The 15,376-nt window shown below is 49.1% G+C and overlaps 12 non-coding genes and 3 pseudogenes across 12 annotated transcripts; 3 read left to right on the top strand and 12 right to left on the bottom strand.

Moving 5' to 3' along the window:
- Window positions 1-2,326: 2,326 nt before the first annotated feature.
- On the bottom strand, window positions 2,327-2,490 carry LOC134996547 (U1 spliceosomal RNA). The gene has a single exon (XR_010199222.1). It is a non-coding gene; the product is annotated as a U1 spliceosomal RNA (small nuclear RNA).
- A 671-nt stretch (window positions 2,491-3,161) lies between these two features.
- On the bottom strand, window positions 3,162-3,324 carry LOC134995902 (U1 spliceosomal RNA). The gene has a single exon (XR_010198624.1). It is a non-coding gene; the product is annotated as a U1 spliceosomal RNA (small nuclear RNA).
- Window positions 3,325-3,476: 152 nt separating this feature from the next.
- Window positions 3,477-3,640, bottom strand: LOC134996282 (U1 spliceosomal RNA). The gene has a single exon (XR_010198985.1). It is a non-coding gene; the product is annotated as a U1 spliceosomal RNA (small nuclear RNA).
- A 671-nt stretch (window positions 3,641-4,311) lies between these two features.
- Window positions 4,312-4,474, bottom strand: LOC134995896 (U1 spliceosomal RNA). Its single transcript, XR_010198619.1, has one exon. It is a non-coding gene; the product is annotated as a U1 spliceosomal RNA (small nuclear RNA).
- A 152-nt stretch (window positions 4,475-4,626) lies between these two features.
- Window positions 4,627-4,790, bottom strand: LOC134996155 (U1 spliceosomal RNA). The gene has a single exon (XR_010198861.1). It is a non-coding gene; the product is annotated as a U1 spliceosomal RNA (small nuclear RNA).
- A 702-nt stretch (window positions 4,791-5,492) lies between these two features.
- On the bottom strand, window positions 5,493-5,627 carry LOC134996595 (U1 spliceosomal RNA; annotated as a pseudogene).
- A 152-nt stretch (window positions 5,628-5,779) lies between these two features.
- LOC134996248 (U1 spliceosomal RNA) lies at window positions 5,780-5,943 on the bottom strand. Its single transcript, XR_010198953.1, has one exon. It is a non-coding gene; the product is annotated as a U1 spliceosomal RNA (small nuclear RNA).
- Window positions 5,944-8,304: 2,361 nt separating this feature from the next.
- Window positions 8,305-8,460, top strand: LOC134995933 (U1 spliceosomal RNA). The gene has a single exon (XR_010198642.1). It is a non-coding gene; the product is annotated as a U1 spliceosomal RNA (small nuclear RNA).
- A 674-nt stretch (window positions 8,461-9,134) lies between these two features.
- LOC134996404 (U1 spliceosomal RNA) lies at window positions 9,135-9,298 on the top strand. The gene has a single exon (XR_010199104.1). It is a non-coding gene; the product is annotated as a U1 spliceosomal RNA (small nuclear RNA).
- Window positions 9,299-9,450: 152 nt separating this feature from the next.
- LOC134996582 (U1 spliceosomal RNA) lies at window positions 9,451-9,613 on the top strand. The gene has a single exon (XR_010199253.1). It is a non-coding gene; the product is annotated as a U1 spliceosomal RNA (small nuclear RNA).
- Window positions 9,614-12,917: 3,304 nt separating this feature from the next.
- On the bottom strand, window positions 12,918-13,081 carry LOC134996180 (U1 spliceosomal RNA). Its single transcript, XR_010198886.1, has one exon. It is a non-coding gene; the product is annotated as a U1 spliceosomal RNA (small nuclear RNA).
- Window positions 13,082-13,773: 692 nt separating this feature from the next.
- Window positions 13,774-13,915, bottom strand: LOC134996438 (U1 spliceosomal RNA; annotated as a pseudogene).
- Window positions 13,916-14,067: 152 nt separating this feature from the next.
- LOC134996226 (U1 spliceosomal RNA) lies at window positions 14,068-14,231 on the bottom strand. Its single transcript, XR_010198931.1, has one exon. It is a non-coding gene; the product is annotated as a U1 spliceosomal RNA (small nuclear RNA).
- A 692-nt stretch (window positions 14,232-14,923) lies between these two features.
- Window positions 14,924-15,065, bottom strand: LOC134996436 (U1 spliceosomal RNA; annotated as a pseudogene).
- A 152-nt stretch (window positions 15,066-15,217) lies between these two features.
- LOC134996305 (U1 spliceosomal RNA) lies at window positions 15,218-15,376 on the bottom strand. The gene has a single exon (XR_010199007.1). It is a non-coding gene; the product is annotated as a U1 spliceosomal RNA (small nuclear RNA).

The following is a 15,376-nucleotide window of genomic DNA, read 5'->3' as shown; positions in this document are numbered from 1 at the left end:
ACTGTTCCCAAGATGCTCAGCGCATCCTCCTCTATAACCCCGCTTCCATGAACAGGGAGCTCAGTTTGTAGTTGGTGCCTTCAGTAGCAGGCCACTTAACAGGGGCCTGCCTCAGGCAGCCTATTCTTAGCTATTAATTTTGACAAGAAAAGAAGAACTTGTTTTATGAGAATCTACAAGGGCTGCAGCAGGCTAGGTCTAATAGACATCTTTACTGCAGCTTCATCACTCCCAGCGGCGCTGTATACTCCCGTGCCCTGGTTGCTGGGTCACTGCAGCGGAGGCTCCAGTTTCTTCCTAAGGTCAGTCACACACACACCGCCCTTCCGGATCACGAGGCCGCTGATGAAGGGGAGCGTGGCCGTAGGGGGTGGACCGTGTGCGCACTGGCGTGGACACTGATTACTGGGCAGCCGCTCCACTAGCCACCAGGTACAGTTAAGGAGCACAGGTCTGGGAGTTTTACTCCTATATTAACCCAATTTTGTACTGCCCGCAGCGCATTGTGATAGGTAATAGGGCCTGATTCAGGTTGGAATGCAATCACAATAAGCGATCCAACTGCAAAAATTGCTAACAGCATACGCATGTGCCTGCATTTTCTGCGGCACCCCGCAGAGAATGCGATCGCCTCTGCCTGTCAATCGGGGCGGGGGGGGAGAGGGGGGTCAGCAACACTCCATTTCCAAGTCAGGGATGGAGCGGTGCGGGGGCAAGGCTTCAAAATGGGGTCTGCAACGGAGGAGACACAGGGGGCGTGGTCACAGCGGCTGTATGACATCACATTCAGCCGCTGTGATCACAAAAATGGTGGCGGCTTCCTGCGCGCACATACAGTCTGCACCAGCAGGAGGCTACACCATTTTTTATGATCACGCTGAACTGCAGTGCGACTGCAATTACAGCATGGTCAAGAATGGAGGCGTCATGCTGGGTGGCCATGCCCTGTCACTGTGCAGGAGCCAGCACCGCACACACACTAGTCCCCGGGTGCAGCCCCCAACCCCCGGGACACCCGGAGCAACAAAATGTAGATTCAGGCCACCAGGCCACGCCCCTACCTATGAAACCATGCCTCCTTTTTACCATTGCGCTGCTTATCTGCGCGCACTGCATTACAATCTCCTTCGCCACCTCTCTGGGTGTCACCAGTGATAGTGACACCTCTGCCATGCTTGTAGCAGCTGGTCCTAAGATCTACGCCTCAAGCCCTGAGTGTTTGCCCTTGTGACTTGTTGATCATCATAGCGAAGCAGATGCTTACAGAAAACTGCAGGGGCTTAGATTGAAAATAAAAAAATTGATGGGTATAAGGTAGAGAGGAGCGGGTTCGGTTCTCCGAGAACCGAATTCCCGACGAACTCCACGTGGTTTACACTGGTCCGAGGCAGGCTCGGTTGTTCCCGCCTGACTCGGAAAACCTGAACAAGGGAAAATGTCATCATCCCGCTGTCGGATTCTCTCGAGATTCGGATTCCATATAAAGAGCTGCGCGTTGCCGCCATTTTTACTCGTGCATTGAAGAGAGAGCGGAGAGGACGTGGCTATGTTCTCTCAGTGGAAATCTCAATATCAGTGCTCAGTATCAGTGGTTACTTATTGCTGCTCAGTAATACTAGTAGTGTGTCTCTCCTGCTCAGTGTCAGTTCTCAGTAGTATCCTCATCAGTGCTCAGTATCACTGCTCATTGTCTTGTGCTGCATTGTGGTGCTCAGCATACTACAGTACATTACTAATAGTCCAGTGCTGCATCTTGCTGCTCAGTGTCAGTTCTAGTATCCTCATCAGTGCTCACTATCACTGCTCATTACATTGTGGTGTTCTGTATACTACAGTAACATAGTAATATAGTAACATATAGTAACATAGTTTTTGAGGTTGAATAGAGGCAAATTGCCCATCGTGTTCAACCTGTTTTAAGTTGTGATGATTCTACATACTTGCTGAATAATGTTTTATGACTAGTTAGCTACTATAACTCATGTTACCCCCGGATTAACCATGTTGATATTTTAAGTATTATAACCTTGGATAGCTTTTTCATTCAGAAATGTATCCATTCCTTTTTTAAATCCAATTACAGAGTCCGCCATTACCACCTTCCCTGGCAGGGAATTCCACATCCTGATTGCCCTAACAGTGAACATCATAGTATCTCACCTGGCAGGTAAGTAGGAGTTGGGCTAGAGCTGTGGAGGATTGCTGCTCGGGCACCCCCTGTCAAGTGAAGGAGATCCAACTGAGGCAGCACAAGGGAACTCTCGAAAGAAGAACAAGGCTAGAGGAAGATCTGAGACAAAGAAATCTGACTTTTACCAGAGCTGACCAGAGGAAAGCACAAACGCAGTCCCCCACTACCACAAATAATGCAGTCGAGTTTCCCACATTTGGGGAAATCACAGGGGTCAGCATACCCAGAGTGCAATGAATGAACCTCACCCTGGGAGAACAATCTTCATGACCATGGTATCTCCTATGCAAAATAAGTATGATTTGGGATAGGGCTGGGGAGGGCCGCTGCTCACGCACATCTCTGTCAAGTAAAGGAGATTCAACTGAGGCAACACAAGGGAACTCTCATCTGGGGACAACAACTGCAGGGAGAACACATATTTTCAGATGAACATGGGAGGGCAGAAGGCTGCCTAACACTGAAGCACCCCCAAACAACAAACCAAATGCAACTACTAGTGCAAGCATTCCTGGGGGAAGGCCTGCAGCAGATGGATTTGCATATGGTGATGTCATCCAAGCAGTGGGTCAAAGTTGGCTTCAACCCTCGTCTGCATATGAAAATAAAAAAGGGGTGTGCAGGGCATGGCGGCCTTTTGCGGCGCTTGGATGACCCCTAGTTTGCATTAAACACCTCCACCTTCCTTCGGTGTGGGGCTCATGTTGGCTATGCCCCAGCCCCTGAAGCATTCAAGCTGATTTCTTGCAGCAGCTGGGCACTGTAACAGCTCCAGAGCTGCTCTGTAAAGCAAGTAAAAGGGTGTGGGCCCTGCAGCACTACCTGTAGTTTGCATTGTGCGTTGGAAGGCACAAAGTAAGCAGACGGGAGAAGTCAGGATAGTGCACAAGGGCATAGAAGGGAGCGGCTCAAGAAAAGAGAAGTGGAAACAGACAGCAAACTAGGCTGGAGAGAGACCTGAGACAAAGAGATCTGAATTATACGAGAGCCGACCAGAGGAAACACAAATTATGTAATCAAGTGTCCCACATTTGGGGAAATCGTAGGAGCAGCACACCCAGAGTGCATTGGGTGAGCCTTGCCCTGGGAGAAGCACCTTCCTGATCATAGTATCTCACCTGGCAGGTAAGTAGGAGTTGGGCTAGAGCTGGGGAGGGTCGCTGTTCGGGCACCCCCCTGTCAAGTGAAGGAGATCCAACTGAGGCAGCACAAGGAAACTCTCGAAAAAAGAACAAGGCTAGAGGAAGATCTGAGACAAAGAAATCTGACTTTTACCAGAGCTGACCAGAGGAAAGCACAAACACAGTCCCCCACTACCACAAATAATGCAGTCGAGTTTCCCACATTTGGGGAAATGACAGGGGTCAGCATACCCAGAATGCAATGAATGAACCTCACCCTGGGAGAACAATCTTCATGACAATGGTATCTCCTATGCAAAATAAGTATGATTTGGGATAGGGCTGGGGAGGGCCGCTGCTCAGGCACATCTCTGTCAAGTAAAGGAGATTCAACTGAGGCAGCACAAGGGAACTCTCATCTGGGGACAACAACTGCAGGGAGAACACATATTTTCAGATGAACATGGGAGAGCAGAAGGCTGCCTAATACTGAAGCACCCCCAAACAACAAACCAAATGCAACAACTAGTACAAGCATTCCTGGGAAAAGGTCTGCAGAAGACGGATTTGCATACGGTGATGTCATCCAAGCAGTGGGCCAAAGTTGGCTGGAACCCTCATCTGCATATGAAAAGAGAAAAGGGGTATGCAGGGCATGGCGGCCTTTTGCGGCGCTTGGATGACCCTTAGTTCGCATTAAACACCTCCACCCTCCGTCGGTGTGGGGCTCATGTTGGCTATGCCCCAGCCCCTGAAGCATTCAAGCTGATTTCTTGCAGCAGCTGGGCACTGTAACAGCTCCAGAGCTGCTCTGTAAGGCAAGTAAAAGGGTGTTGGCCCTGCAGCACTACCTGTAGTTTGCATTGTGCGTTGGAAGGCACAAAGTAAGCAGACAGGAGAAGTCAGGAGAGTGCACAAGGGCATAGAAGGCAGCGGCTCAAGAAAAGAGAAGTGGAAACAGACAGCAAACTAGGCTGGAGAGAGACCTGAGACAAAGAGATCTGAATTATACGAGAGCCGACCAGGGGAAACACAAATTATGTAGTCAAGTTTCCCACATTTGGGGAAATCGCAGGAGCAGCACACCCAGAGTGCAATGGGTGAGCCTTGCCCTGGGAGAAGCACCTTCATGATCATAGTATCTCACCTGGCAGTTATGTAGGAGTTGGGCTAGAGCTGGGGAGGGTCGCTGCTCGGGTACCCCCCTGTCAAGTGAAGGAGATCAAACTGAGGCAGCACAATGGAACTCTCGAAAGAAGAACAAGGCTAGAGGAAGATCTGAGACAAAGAAATCTGACTTTTACCAGAGCTGACCAGAGGAAAACACAAACACAGTCCCCCACTACCACAAATAATGCAGTTGAGTTTCCCACATTTGGGGAAATCACAGGGGTCAGCATACCCAGAATGCAATGAATGAACCTCACCCTGGGAGAACAATCTTTATGACCATGGTATCTCCTATGCAAAATAAGTATGATTTGGGATAGGGCTGGGGAGGGCCGCTGCTCAGGCACATCTCTGTCAAGTAAAGGAGATTCAACTGAGGCAGCACAAGGGAACTCTCATCTGGGGACAACAACTGCCGGGAGAACACATATTTTCAGATGAACATGGGAGGGCAGAAGGCTGCCTAATACTGAAGCACCCCCAAACAACAAACCAAATGCAACAACTAGTACAAGCATTCCTGGGGGAAGGTCTGCAGAAGACGGATTTGCATACAGTGATGTCATCCAAGCAGTGGGCCAAAGTTGGCTGGAACCCTCATCTGCATATGAAAAGAGAAAAGGGGTATGCAGGGCATGGCGGCCTTTTGCGGCGCTTGGATGACCCTTAGTTCGCATTAAACACCCCCACCCTACTTCGGTGTGGGGCTCATGTTGGCCATGCCCCAGCCCCTGAAGCATTCAAGCTGATTTCTTGCAGCAGCTTGGCACTGTAACAGCTCCAGAGCTGCTCTGTAAGGCAAGTAAAAGGGTGTGGGCCCTGCAGCACTACCTGTAGTTTGCATTGTGCATCGGAAGGCACAAAGTAAGCAGACAGGAGGAGAAGTCAGGATAGTGCACAAGGGTATAGAAGGGAGGGGCTCAAGAAAAAAGAAGTGGAAACAGACAGCAAACTAGGCTGGAGAGAGACCTGAGACAAAGAGATCTGAATTATATGAGAGCCGACTAGGGGAAACACAAATTATGCAATCAAGTTTCCCATATTTGGGGAAATCGCAGGGGCAGCACACCCAGAGTGCAATGGGTGAGCCTTGCCCTGGGAGAAGCAACTTCATGATCATAGTATCTCACCTGGCAGGTAAGTAGGAGTTGGGCTAGAGCTGGGGAGGGTCGCTGCTCGGGCACCCCCCTGTCAAGTGAAGGAGATCCAACTGAGGCAGCACAAGGGAACTCTTGAAAGAAGAACAAGGCTAGAGGAAGATCTGAGACAAAGAAATCTGACTTTTACCAGAGCTGACCAGAGGAAAGCACAAACACAGTCCCCCACTACCACAAATAATGCAGTTGAGTTTCCCACATTTGGGGAAATCACAGAGGTCAGCATACCCAGAACGCAATGAATGAACCTAACCCTGGGAGAACAATCTTCATGACCATGGTATCTCCTATGCAAAATAAGTATGATTTGGGATAGGGCTGGGGAGGGCCGCTGCTCAGGCACATCTCTGTCAAGTAAAGGAGATTCAACTGAGGCAGCACAAGGGAACTCTCATCTGGGGACAACAACTGCAGGGAGAACACATATTTTCAGATGAACATGGGAGGGCAGAAGGCTGCCTAATACTGAAGCACCCCCAAACAACAAACCAAATGCAACAACTAGTGCAAGCATTTCTGGGGGAAGGCCTGCCGCAGATGGATTTGCATATGGTGATGTCATCCAAGCAGTGGGTCAAAGTTGGCTTCAACCCTCGTCTGCATATGAAAAGAGAAAAGGGGCATGCAGGGCATGGCGGCCTTTTGCTGCGCTTGGCTGACCCCTAGTTTGCATTAAACACCTCCACCCTCCGTCGGTGTGGGGCTCATGTTGGCTATGCCCCAGCCCCTGAAGCATTCAAGCTGATTTCTTGCTGCAGCTGGGCACTGTAACAGCTCCAGAGCTGCTCTGTAAGGCAAGTAAAAGGGTGTGGGCCCTGCAGCACTACCTGTAGTTTGCATTGTGCGTTGGAAGGCACAAAGTAAGCAGACAGGAGAAGTCTGGAGAGTGCACAAGGGCATAGAAGGCAGCGGCTCAAGAAAAGAGAAGTGGAAACAGACAGCAAACTAGGCTGGAGAGAGACCTGAGACAAAGAGATCTGAATTATACGAGAGCCGACCAGGGGAAACACAAATTATGCAGTCAAGTTTCCCACAGGAGTATATAGGATACGACCCAGTGGTACCTGACGACATAGATACTAACAGCTATTTAATAACATTACGCTAGAAAGTGATTATTAGCAACATATATATCTATATAAACAACCCCGCCAGGGTTGTGCCTTCAAAAATAATCACACACGGACACGCTTTTTAAACCTTTTTTTCACATCTCTTTATTCTTCTTATGCACATGTATGTTAGTTCTGTGATTTTAACCTTTATGTTTCACTGCAGTTTGGGATAATAATATTAATATTTATCCAATTTTAATACATACTTAATAAAGGTTATATTTTATGATTCATTCATTCTGTCCAGTGCGTCAACAGTGCAGATTTCTTCTTGTTTTTTCTCCCAAATTCTATAACAATGACAGTAAATGTTGTTTCTTTTCAAACAGAACTTTCTTGACCATGCTTCTTGCTTGAAAGATCTGGGAGCACATGGAAAACAGTACAAACCATGCAGTATCACAAGAGCCTTTATTTGATATTTCATGAAGATAGAGCAGAATTGAGGACACGTCAACTATTTCTGCCGAAGGTGGTTCATCTTTCCACATGGTGCCTTTGGCCACTGACACCTTCGTTGAGTCAAAGTCTCTGGCTGTGGTCAGAACTTTGAAAATTTATGTCACCAGAACGGTTCAGATTAGGAAAACAGAGGCTCTGTTTGTCCTGTATGCTCCCAACAGGATTGGGTGTCCTGCTTCCATGTAGACAATTATGCGCTGGATCTGTGGTAAGATTCAGCATGCTCATTCCACGGCAGGATTGCCGTTACTGAATTAGGTGAAGACCCATTCTACTAGAAAGGTGGGTTCATCCTGGGCAGCTGGTCGGGGAGTCTCGGCATTGCAACTTTGCCGAGCAGCTATTTAGTAAACACTTTTGCTAAGTTTTACAAGTTTTAGAGTAAAGGAGATTCAACTGAGGCAGCACAAGGGAACTCTCATCTGGGGACAACAACTGCAGTGAGAACACATATTTTCAGATGAACATGGGAGGGCAGAAGGCTGCCTAATACTGAAGCACCCCCAAACAACAAACCAAATGCAACAACTAGTACAAGCATTCCTGGGGGAAGGTCTGCAGAAGACGGATATGCATATAGTGATGTCATCCAAGCAGTGGGCCAAAGTTGGCTGGAACCCTCATCTGCATATGAAAAGAGAAAAGGGGTATGCAGGGCATGGCGGCCTTTTGCGGCGCTTGGATGACCCTTAGTTCGCATTAAACACCCCCACCCTCCTTCGGTGTGGGGCTCATGTTGGCCATGCCCCAGCCCCTGAAGCATTCAAGCTGATTTCTTGCAGCAGCTTGGCACTGTAACAGCTCCAGAGCTGCTCTGTAAGGCAAGTAAAAGGGTGTGGGCCCTGCAGCACTACCTGTAGTTTGCATTGTGCATTGGAAGGCACAAAGTAAGCAGACAGGAGGAGAAGTCAGGATAGTCCACAAGGGTATAGAAGGGAGGGGCTCAAGAAAAAAGAAGTGGAAACAGACAGCAAACTAGGCTGGAGAGAGACCTGAGACAAAGAGATCTGAATTATATGAGAGCCGACCAGGGGAAACACAAATTATGCAGTCAAGTTTCCCACATTTGGGGAAATCGCAGGGGCAGCACACCCAGGTGAGATACTATAATCAGGAAGGTGCTTCTCCCAGGGCAAGGCTCACCCATTGCACACTGGGTGTGCTGCTCCTACGATTTCCCCAAATGTGGGACACTTGACTGCATAATTTGTGTTTCCTCTGGTCGGCTCTCGTATAATTCAGATCTCTTTGTCTCAGGTCTCTCTCCAGCCTAGTTTGTTCTCTGTTTCCACTTCTTTTTTCTTGAGCCCCTCCCTTCTATACCCTTGTGGACTATCCTGACTTCTCCTCCCGTCTGCTTACTTTGTGCCTTCCAATGCACAATGCAAACTACAGGTAGTGCTGCAGGGCCCACACCCTTTTACTTGCCTTACAGAGCAGCTCTGGAGCTGTTACAGTGCCCAGCTGCTGCAAGAAATCAGCTTGAATGCTTCATGGGATGGGGCATGGCCAACATGAGCCCCACACCAAAGGAGGGTGGGGGTGTTTAATGCGATCTAGGGGTCATCCAAGCACCGCAAAAGGCCGCCATGCCCTGCACGCCCCTTTTCTCTTTTCATATGCAGATGAGGGTTGAAGCCAACTTTGACCCACTGCTTGGATAACATCACCATATGCAAATCCATCTGCTGCAGGCCTTCCCCCAGGAATGCTTGCACTAGTTGTTGCATTTGGTTTGTTGTTTGGGGGTGCTTCAGTATTAGGCAGCCTTCTGCCCTCCCATGTTCATCTGAAAATATGTGTTCTCCCTGCAGTTGTTGTCCCCATATGAGAGTTCCCTTGTGCTGCCTCAGTTGAATCTCCTTTACTTGACAGAGATGTGCCTGAGCAGCGGCCCTCCCCAGCCCTATCCCAAATCATACTTATTTTGCATAGGAGACACCATGGTCATGAAAATTGTTCACCCAGGGTGAGGTTCATTCATTGCATTCTGGGTATGCTGACCCCTGTGATTTACCCAAATGTGGGAAACTCGCCTACATTATTTGTGGTAGTTGGGGACTGTGTTTGTGTTTTCCGCTGGTCAGCTCTGGTAAAAGTCAGATTTCTTTGTCTCAGATCTTCCTCTAGCCTTGTTCTTCTTTCGAGAGTTCCATTGTGCTGCCTCAGTTGGATCTCCTTCACTTGACAGGGGGGTGCCCGAGCAGCGACCCTCCCCAGCTCTAGCCCAACTCCTACTTACCTGCCAGGTGAGATACTATGATCTTGAAGGTGCTTCTCCCAGGGCAAGGCTCAACCATTGCACTCTGGGTGTGCTGCCCCTGCGATTTCCCCAAATATGGGAAACTTGACTGCATAATTTGTGTTTCCCCTGGTCGGCTCTCGTATAATTCAGATCTCTTTGTCTCAGGTCTCTCTCCAGCCTAGTTTGCTGTCTGTTTCCACTTCTCTTTTCTTGAGCCGCTCCCTTCTATGCCCTTGCGCACTATCCTGACTTCTCCCGTCTGCTTACTTTGTGCCTTCCAACGCACAATGCGAACTACAGGTAGTGCTGCAGGGCCCACACCCTTTTATTTGCCTTACAGAGCAGCTCTGGAGCTGTTACAGTGCCCAGCTGCTGCAAGAAATCAGCTTGAATGCTTCAGGGGCTGGGGCATAGCCAACATGAGCCCCACACCGAAGGAGGGTGGAGGTGTTTAATGCGAACTAGGGGTCATCCAAGCGCCGCAAAAGGCCGCCATGCCCTGCATAACCCTTTTCTCTTTTCATATGCAGATGAGGGTTCCAGCCAACTTTGGCCCACTGCTTGGATGACATCACCGTATGCAAATTCGTCTCCTGCAGACCTTCCCCCAGGAATGCTTGTACTAGTTATTGCATATGGTTTGATATTTGATGGTGCTTCAGTATTAGGCAGCCTTCCGCCCTCCCATGTTCATCTGAAAAAATGTGGTCTCCCTGCAGTTGTTGTCCCCAGACGAGAGTTCCCTTGTGCTTCCTCAGTTGAATCTCCTTAACTTGACGGGGGAGGGGCTTGCCCGAGCAGCCACCCTCCCCAGCCCTATCCCAACTCATACTTATTTTGCATATGAGATCTCTATATCATGAAGATTGTTATCACAGGGTGAAGTTCATCCATTATATTTTAAAATAGGAAGGTTCAAATTACATATTTGAATTGCATCTATGTGCTGGATTCAAATGTCCCCCCCCCCTTCCTTTCTCAATTGTGCCCGTCAGCAGCTATTCTAAGGTTGCTGCCAATGGGTGTGACACATTAATTTCTTCTGTGGGGTACACTGGACTCCACAAGGATTCACATTGGGGTGTAGAGTAGGATCTTGATCTGAGGCACCAACCGGCTCAAAGCTTTTGACTGTTCCCAAGATGCTCAGCGCATTCTCCTCTATAACCCCGCTTCCATGAACAGGGAGCTCAGTTTGTAGTTGGTGCCTTCAGTAGCAGGCCACTTAACAGGGGCCTGCCTCAGGCAGCCTATTCTTAGCTATTAATTTTGACAAGAAAATAAGAACTTTTTTTATGAGAATCTACAAGGGCTGCAGCAGGCTAGGTCTAATAGACATCTTTACTGCAGCTTCATCACTCCCAGCGGCGCTGTATACTCCCGTGCCCTGGTTGCTGGGTCACTGCAGCGGAGGCTCCGGTTTCTTCCTAAGGTCAGTCACACACGCACCGCCCTTCCGGATCACGAGGCCGCTGATGAAGGGGAGCGTGGCCGTAGGGGGTGGACCGTGTGCGCACTGGCGTGGACACTGATTACTGGGCAGCCGCTCCACGAGCCACCAGGTACAGTTAAGGAGCACAGGTCTGGGGTTTTTTCTCCCATATTAAACCAATTTTGTACTGCCCGCAGCGCATTGTGATAGGTAATAGGGCCTGATTCAGGTTGGATTGCAATCACAATAAGCGATCCAACTGCAAAAATTGCTAAGAGCATACGCATGTGCCTGCATTTTCTGCGGCACCCCGCAGAGAATGCGATCGCCTCTGCCTGTCAATCGGGGCAGGGGGGGAGAGGGGGGTCAGCAACACTCCATTTCCAAGTCAGGGATGGAGCGGTGCGGGGGCAAGGCTTCAAAATGGGGTCTGCAACGGAGGAGACACAGGGGGCGTGGTCACAGCGGCTGTATGACATCACATTCAGCCGCTGTGATCACAAAAATGGTGGCGGCTTCCTGCGCGCACATACAGTCTGCACCAGCAGGAGGCTACACCATTTTTTATGATCACGCTGAACTGCAGTGCGACTGCAATTACAGATTGGTCAAGAAGGGAGGCGTCATGCTGGGTGGCCATGTCCTGTCACTGTGCAGGAGCCAGCACCGCTCACACACTAGTCCCCGGGTGCAGCCCCCAACCCCCGGGACACCCGGAGCAACAAAATGTAGATTCAGGCCACCAGGCCACGCCCCTACCTATGAAACCATGCCTCCTTTTTACCATTGCGCTGCTTATCTGCGCGCACTGCATTACAATCTCCTTCGCCACCTCTCTGGGTGTCACCAGTGATAGTGACACCTCTGCCATGCTTGTAGCAGCTGGTCCTAAGATCTACGCCTCAAGCCCTGAGTGTTTGCCCTTGTGACTTGTTGATCATCATAGCGAAGCAGATGCTTACAGAAAACTGCAGGGGCTTAGATTGAAAATAAAAAAATATATGGGTATAAGGTAGAGAGGAGCGGGTTCGGTTCTCCGAGAACCGAATTCCCCACGAACTCCACGTGGTTTACACTGGTCCGAGGCAGGCTCGGTTGTTCCCGCCTGACTCGGAAAACCTGAACAAGGGAAAATGTCATCATCCCGCTGTCGGATTCTCGCGAGATTCGGATTTCATATAAAGAGCTGCGCGTTGCCGCCATTTTTACTCGTGCATTGAAGAGGGAGCGGAGAGGACGTGGCTATGTTCTCTCAGTGGAAATCTCAATATCAGTGCTCAGTATCAGTGGTTACTTATTGCTGCTCAGTAATACTAGTAGTGTGTCTCTCCTGCTCAGTGTCAGTTCTCAGTAGTATCCTCATCAGTGCTCAGTATCACTGCTCATTGTCTTGTGCTGCATTGTGGTGCTCAGCATACTACAGTACATTACTAATAGTCCAGTGCTGCATCTTGCTGCTCAGTGTCAGTTCTAGTATCCTCATCAGTGCTCACTATCACTGCTCATTACATTGTGGTGTTCTGTATACTACAGTAACATAGTAATATAGTAACATATAGTAATATAGTTTTTGAGGTTGAAAAGAGGCAAATTGCCCATCGTGTTCAACCTGTTTTAAGTTGTGATGATTCTACATACTTGCTGAATAATGTTTTATGACTAGTTAACTACTACAACTCATGTTACCCCCGGATTAACCATGTTGATATTTTAAGTATTATAACCTTGGATAGCTTTTTCATTCAGAAATGTATCCATTCCTTTTTTAAATCCAATTACAGAGTCCGCCATTACCACCTTCCCTGGCAGGGAATTCCACATCCTGATTGCCCTAACAGTGAAGATCATAGTATCTCACCTGGCAGGTAAGTAGGAGTTGGGCTAGAGCTGTGGAGGATTGCTGCTCGGGCACCCCCTGTCAAGTGAAGGAGATCCAACTGAGGCAGCACAAGGGAACTCTCGAAAGAAGAACAAGGCTAGAGGAAGATCTGAGACAAAGAAATCTGACTTTTACCAGAGCTGACCAGAGGAAAGCACAAACACAGTCCCCCACTACCACAAATAATGCAGTCGAGTTTCCCACATTTGGGGAAATCACAGGGGTCAGCATACCCAGAATGCAATGAATGAACCTCACCCTGGGAGAACAATCTTCATGACCAAGGTATCTCCTATGCAAAATAAGTATGATTTGGGATAGGGCTGGGGAGGGCCGCTGCTCAGGCACATCTCTGTCAAGTAAAGGAGATTCAACTGAGGCAGCACAAGGGAACTCTCATCTGGGGACAACAACTGCAGGGAGAACACATATTTTCAGATGAACATGGGAGGGCAGAAGGCTGCCTAAAACTGAAGCACCCCCAAACAACGAACCAAATGCAACTACTAGTGCAAGCATTCCTGGGGGAAGGCCTGCAGCAGATGGATTTGCATATGGTGATGTCATCCAAGCAGTGGGTCAAAGTTGGCTTCAACCCTCGTCTGCATATGAAAAGAAAAAAGGGGTGTGCAGGGCATGGCGGCCTTTTGCGGCGCTTGGATGACCCCTAGTTCGCATTAAACACCTCCACCCTCCTTCGGTGTGGGGCTCATGTTGGCTATGCCCCAGCCCCTGAAGCATTCAAGCTGATTTCTTGCAGCAGCTGGGCACTGTAACAGCTCCAGAGCTGCTCTGTAAAGCAAGTAAAAGGGTGTGGGCCCTGCAGCACTACCTGTAGTTTGCATTGTGCGTTGGAAGGCACAAAGTAAGCAGATGGGAGAAGTCAGGATAGTGCACAAGGGTATAGAAGGGAGGGGCTCAAGAAAAAAGAAGTGGAAACAGACAGCAAACTAGGCTGGAGAGAGACCTGAGACAAAGAGATCTGAATTATATGAGAGCCGACCAGGGGAAACACAAATTATGCAGTCAAGTTTCCCACATTTGGGGAAATCGCAGGGGCAGCACACCCAGAGTGCAATGGGTGAGCCTTGCCCTGGGAGAAGCATCTTCATGATCATAGTATCTCACCTGGCAGGTAAGTAGGAGTTGGGCTAGAGCTGGGGAGGGTCGCTGCTCGGGCACCCCCCTGTCAAGTGAAGGAGATCCAACTGAGGCAGCACAAGGGAACTCTCGAAAGAAGAACAAGGCTAGAGGAAGATCTGAGACAAAGAAATCTGACTTTTACCAGAGCTGACCAGAGGAAAGCACAAACACAGTCCCCCACTACCACAAATAATGCAGTTGAGTTTCCCACATTTGGGGAAATCACAGGGGTCAGCATACCCAGAATGCAATGAATGAACCTAACCTTGGGAGAACAATCTTCATGACCATGGTATCTCCTATGCAAAATAAGTATGATTTGGGATAGGGCTGGGGAGGGCCGCTGCTCAGGCACATCTCTGTCAAGTAAAGGAGATTCAACTGAGGCAGCACAAGGGAACTCTCATCTGGGGACAACAACTGCAGGGAGAACACATATTTTCAGATGAACATGGGAGGGCAGAAGGCTGCCTAATACTGAAGCACCCCCAAACAACAAACCAAATGCAACAACTAGTGCAAGCATTCCTGGGGGAAGGCCTGCAGCAGATGGATTTGAATATGGTGATGTCATCCAAGCAGTGGGTCAAAGTTGGCTTCAACCCTCGTCTGCATATGAAAAGAATAAAGGGGTGTGCAGGGCATGGCGGCCTTTTGCGGCGCTTGGATGACCCCTAGTTCGCATTAAACACCTCCACCCTCCTTCGGTGTGGGGCTCATGTTGGCTATGCCCCAGCCCCTGAAGCATTCAAGCTGATTTCTTGCAGCAGCTGGGCACTGTAACAGCTCCAGAGCTGCTCTGTAAAGCAAGTAAAAGGGTGTGGGCCCTGCAGCACTACCTGTAGTTTGTATTGTGCGTTGGAAGGCACAAAGTAAGCAGACGGGAGAAGTCAGGATAGTGCACAAGGGTATAGAAGGGAGGGGCTCAAGAAAAAAGAAGTGGAAACACACAGCAAACTAGGCTGGAGAGAGACCTGAGACAAAGAGATCTGAATTATATGAGAGCCGACCAGGGGAAACACAAATTATGCAGTCAAGTTTCCCACATTTGGGGAAATCGCAGGGGCAGCACACCCAGAGTGCAATGGGTGAGCCTTGCCCTGGGAGAAGCATCTTCATGATCATAGTATCTCACCTGGCAGGTAAGTAGGAGTTGGGCTAGAGCTGGGGAGGGTCGCTGCTCGGGCACCCCCCTGTCAAGTGAAGGAGATCCAACTGAGGCAGCACAAGGGAACTCTCGAAAGAAGAACAAGGCTAGAGGAAGATCTGAGACAAAGAAATCTGACTTTTACCAGAGCTGACCAGAGGAAAGCACAAACACAGTCCCCCACTACCACAAATAATGCAGTTGAGTTTCCCACATTTGGGGAAATCACAGGGGTCAGCATACCCAGAATGCAATGAATTAACCTAACCCTGGGAGAACAATCTTCATGACCATGGTATCTCCTATGCAAAATA

Source organism: Pseudophryne corroboree, unplaced genomic scaffold (genome assembly GCF_028390025.1).
Source record: "Pseudophryne corroboree isolate aPseCor3 unplaced genomic scaffold, aPseCor3.hap2 scaffold_142, whole genome shotgun sequence".
Lineage (NCBI taxonomy): Eukaryota > Metazoa > Chordata > Amphibia > Anura > Myobatrachidae > Pseudophryne > Pseudophryne corroboree.
The sequence above is the reverse complement of the archived record's forward strand: the minus strand, read 5'-3'. Positions and strand labels throughout refer to the sequence as shown.